The sequence below is a fragment of the Mustela nigripes genome, chromosome 3, assembly GCF_022355385.1.
Source record: "Mustela nigripes isolate SB6536 chromosome 3, MUSNIG.SB6536, whole genome shotgun sequence".
Lineage (NCBI taxonomy): Eukaryota > Metazoa > Chordata > Mammalia > Carnivora > Mustelidae > Mustela > Mustela nigripes.
Genome location: NC_081559.1, coordinates 20,248,951 through 20,254,402, shown reverse-complemented (window position 1 = coordinate 20,254,402; position 5,452 = coordinate 20,248,951).

The window sequence follows — 5,452 nt, the reverse complement described above, 5'->3', positions numbered from 1 at the left end:
AAGCTCTTGTCACAGTGCCTGTTCTACTCTATCACAAGTCTTATTCTTTTGACACAACATAGCCTCTTTGCCTTTTGAACAAACTCTTGTGTAGCTTAGTTTTCTTTTCCATTCTGTCTTGATGGTGCAAATCCATGGTGTTCCTTTACAGAGTGATACTGACAGAGATGGACAAACCACTGTTCTGGGAATTCTCAGTCGATGTCCTAAAAATATTGAATTTATGTGGAGAAGATGGCTGTAGCATTTACATTTACATTTTTCTTTTCCACTTGGCATCTTGTTAGGGCTTGTTTGTCAACACATCCGAGAAGCATAGAGTAAAGGGATATGGAATGGCTCACAATATGGACAGTGAGGGTGGACACTAACTCTGGACAGGGCTTGAGCATTCATTAGTTGAAATCTTAAGACATGAAGGGTCACTCCTGAATAGGTCAGATCTCTATTTTGACTTCAGTATCAGTGGCTTCACCAATGGAAGGCACAGCACAGCCCTCTGCTTCCCGTCAATGATCTGAAAGCTCTGTTTCAGGAGTACAAAACCTTTTTTCTGCTATGGATTTAAAATGAAAAAAAAAAAATCTTAAAATGAAAAGAAGATGCCTATTGTCATCTAGTAGGTGTCAATATCTTAAAGCTTATTTTTGTTTGTGTCTACTTTTACAAACAGTCATGTTTTCTGTTTAAAGAGTATGAAAGCTTCACGGTACTAGAAGCCATGTTTGCTGAGTCACTGAGTGTTCATTTTCATTTAACATAGGGACAGCTTGATATATTTTTAATTCGCAGGCTTTATTATTATGCACACTTCTTGTCATGATGATGTTGATGATGAAGAGGTGCAAGTCTCCACTTTATATTATACTATAAGGAAGGAAGCTTTATTTTATGAAGGTGGAGACACTGAACAGCCCCTTGGAAAACTAGCCTTCAGTTTAATTTTTTTTCTGATGTATAAAAAAATATTTATTAAAAAAAAAAAAAACTTCTTTTATACTATTACCCCATGCTAAAGGAATGAGGAGATCCGTGTTTTCCGGGAGTCTAAACCATTTCTGCCCAGGGTCAATTTTGAAAAACTAAAAGGATTGATTTCAGAAAGTATATCTTTTTAAAATGTAGACATGCAAGATCTGTACTTAAGTATTCTGTTGACATTTTCTTACTAATGAAAGGTTTGTTTGTGTGTGCCTGGCTGAAATTTCAGAAATACATTAATTAGCGTGCCCTGCAGTAGGTGGTGATGAGCACTGGTGTGAGAAGAGACAGGGCTTGCCTGCTCCTTAGGAAATAGCCAGGCAGAAAGTCTGGCTGTAGCACTCCATCCCCTGCCGCTGTGCCGCCCCTGTCCCTTTGCTCCTTCATGTGTGTGTCCTCTCCCAGGGTGGCAGCTTCTAGCTGTGATTGTGACTCAGTCATGTGACAGCAACACACACTCCAGACCCTGGGGTCTTCAGCAGAGAGAGCTTTCTCTGTTCCACAGTGAATATAATGATTATTGCTTGCACTCCAAACTGCATCTAAGAGTCTGCTTCCAGAGGACACAGTGGAGTAACCATGGGCTGCGCTTCCTCTCCAGAGGAGGAGGGGATTTGATCTGCAGAAACATTTGCAACTTGATTTAAAATATCAGCAGACTCTTTTTTTTTTTAAGATTTTATTTATTTATTTGACAGAGAGAGATCACAAGTAGGCAGAGAAGTAGGCAGAGAGAGGAGGAAGCAGGCTCCCTGCTGAGCAGAGAGCCTGATATGGGGTTCGATCTCAGGACCCTGGGATCATGACCTGAGCTGAAGGCAGAGGCTTTAACCCACTGAGCCATTCAGGTGCCCCAAATTATCAGCAAATCTTAAAAAACAAATAAAAACAAACAAAACAAAACAACAACAACAACAACAACAAACTAGCAAATTCTGACAGCTCACAATTTTCTCTTTGAAAAAGGCAAGCACTAACGATTGATAGACCAGTCATTCCTATCAAGGGATACAAGCTCATGCAAGGCTTCCAAAGTCCATATCACAGTGTTCTTTTCAGTCCAGACATATCAAGAATCATCTCTTCTGTTTCCTGATCCAAAGTGTGCATTGGAATCCATAGCCCTTTATCTGATTAAGAAATAAACCACACATTTATCAACCCTAGTGGTGACTAATTGGATTCTAAAAGAGGTTAGTAGGTTTCCTGAAATGGATGGTTCTCAATCCTAGTGATTAGAATCTTACCAAGAGAAATCTAAAATATATTAATATCTAGCTTCCATCTCTGATCAATTAAATCAGAATCTTTGGGGGAACTGGAAGTTTCTGAATATTTTTGTAAAACTTTTCAGGTGACTCTACTGTACAAACTTGATTAAGAACCCCCATGCTCTAATCTACCTAAAGTCAAAATATGTATACAGTAAAAAAAGCAGGTAAGTAGCTCAGGCCATTGAGGATAGCTGAATACATTACAGGCACATAATGACATTAATTTAACTTTTGTTATTTGAGTACGGAAAAGAAGACACAAAAGACTGAAAAACAAGAAGTAAACAACTCCAACCGTCATATATATATAGGATTAAAGAAAGTCCTTTTATCACTAAGAAAAGTAGAAACAAATGTCGTAAAAGGAAACACAATCTACTATTGGCTATATCCAAGCCTTTGATCAGTATCTGATCATGGAATATCCTCATCCAAAATGAATTTCATGGTTAGTAGTAATTAATGTTCTTTACCTCCCAAGAGAAAGAACTCAAAACACAGTTTGCCCACTTTAATCATATTCTGAAAATATGCCCAATATTATAACAATATGTAACTTTTAATGTTGTTTTGACCCTTACATGCTAGGTCCCTTTATTATTTTTACAATCATATGCACGATTATTTTTACAGATCTCCTCCAAATCCCATAGATCTACATAAGTCTTTACCTACTGTAGGAGGGAAATAAAAAATGCTTCATGGATCAATCAGTATTCCTTAGTCTGGGCTTACTTGGTTGAAAGAAACAGACTGACTCAGACTAGCTTAAATAAAGAAGGATAATATAAGGAAGGAAATCTCACGAACACATAAGTTGTGATTAAGTCTTGCTGAAATGGAAATAGGGTGGGAAGAGTGTGAACCTCTTCACACTCTTGTACAGTACTTTCCACTGCAGCTGAGGAGTTCGTGTCCTGGCTAAGCTAGGGACTGCTACTCTCCATCACATGGCCAGGGGTTGGCTATCTTGGAGTCACAGCGTTCTTAGAGGTTCAATAATCAGTGATAAAGTCAGGAGGAAAAAAGACACATTCTAACCATGATGGTGACTGCAGGGACTCGGTCCTCGGGGGTGGGTCCCAGGCTCACGTTGAATCTGAGTGAAGCCTTGAGGGACAACTCCAGGAAAAGAGCAGCAGGAAAGGCAACTGCTTAGTTTCTTCAAATAAAAGAGGATCCATCTGGATTCCAGGAGAGGAGGGGAAGCCTGGCCTCACAGTTAGAAGCCTTGCTTGTGTTCAATTTATAGTTCTTTCATTAACTTGCTGTATTCTGTATAATCCTGGAAAATTAATTCATATCAGTTTTCTCCCTATAAAATGTAGCAAGAATGTATACCCCCCACGATTATTTTAAGAATTAAATAAAAGGTTGAAAATGCTCAGTAAATCTAAAACCACCAGACAAATGCAAAGGAATTTTTATTTCAGTGTACCAGAATGTCAGGTTAATTATTGTAAGGAAGACAGTACAAGATAACTGCTTATCAATAAGTATCATCTTGGCGGTCCATTTTAACTCATGTCTCCAATATATTAATATAACACATCATATGTGAGCTTTCCAGAACAACTGAGTAATGTTGACCATTACTTAACCGCTCTCACATGAAGGAAGGGCACCATATGGAGGATTCCAAATTTACTATAATTTAGGGAAAGCTGAGATTCAGGGAGGATAAATCAGTTAAGTCCACACTAGCAGTGAATTCTACAGCAAGATTTGAAGTCGTCTTGTGTCATGAAAGAATACAACTTTTTACTCCAGGCTAAAGGGCACCAGTCTCTTCAACCATTGATTCTGCTAGTTATGCTGTCTCCTCCCATGCCTTTGTTAGATGAGAATTAGGAAGCATAAACCACATAAAAACACATTACATCTATCCAAATTGGAGTGGGCAAACTACAGCCTAGGCCAAATCAGCTCCTTTGGCTGTGTAGGGTAATAATAGTTTATATATATATATACACACACACACACATACACACACGTACATGCATGTGTGTGTATATATATATATATATTTTTTTTAAGATTTTATTTATTTATTTGACAGACAGAGATCACAAATAGGCAGAGTGGAAGGCAGAAAGAGAGGAGGAAGCAGGCTTCCCACTGAGCAGAGAGTCTGATGCGGGGCTCAAACCCAGGACCCTGGGATCATGACCTGAGCCGAAGGCAGAGGCTTTAACACACTGAGCCACCCAGGTGCCCCTAGTTTTTATATTTTTAAGTATGAAAATAAAAAGAATAAAAATATGAGACAAATAAAAATATGAGAATTTCATTATATGAAATTCAAATTTCAGTGTCCACAAATAAAGTGTTATTGGAACACAGCCACAGGCATTTGCTTACTTGTTGTTGGTGTTTGCTTTCATATTCTAAGTAGAGTTGAGAAGATGGAAGGTATGGCTTGTAAAACTTAAACTGTTACACTAAACCTATTTTCAAATTGTTAGAGAACAACTTCACAAACCCCTGATCAAATTACTGATTGCTTTTAATGTGTTTACTTGAAATTAATTGATCAGACACTATTTTCTTATTATCAAAGTATTTAAATTAAACCAAGTGTATGTATACCACATTGGCAAAGATTTAAAAAAATTGAAGTAAAATATTCCTCTGTTGTGGGAATAAAAAGTAGGACACAGTTACGGGAGACAGTGTGGCTACATGTTTAAAAAACCCCTCTGAAGTTAGATACACCCTTTGACTCAACTCCACTGATAAAAATTTTGCTACAAAAATAATTAGAGATGTGTGCAAAGATTTGGACAATCAGAATCATATATAAGAGTGAAAATCTGCAAACAGACTAAGTGTTACTTTGGTAAGGTATAGTATATCCACCAAATGGAATATATTAAAGTCATTTAAAAAGATAATGCACACCTGTATTTATTGAATTGAAAGATGTTCATACTACGTGTTTAGGGGAGAAAAGCATGATATATAAGAACATGTATAGTATGTCCTTTTGGTAAAATTATCCTGTGATATTTCATTAAACATAATTTTTAAAGATGAAAAATGGAACAGAAAATTTAGCATTTACTGAGTATCAAGTACTTTCACGGACAACCCTACATATTATTTCATTTGAAATTCCCAACAACCCTAGAGCTACTCACTAATTTTTAATTTAATCACATTTTAAATGTACCTACAAATATCTCTATTTTACAAGT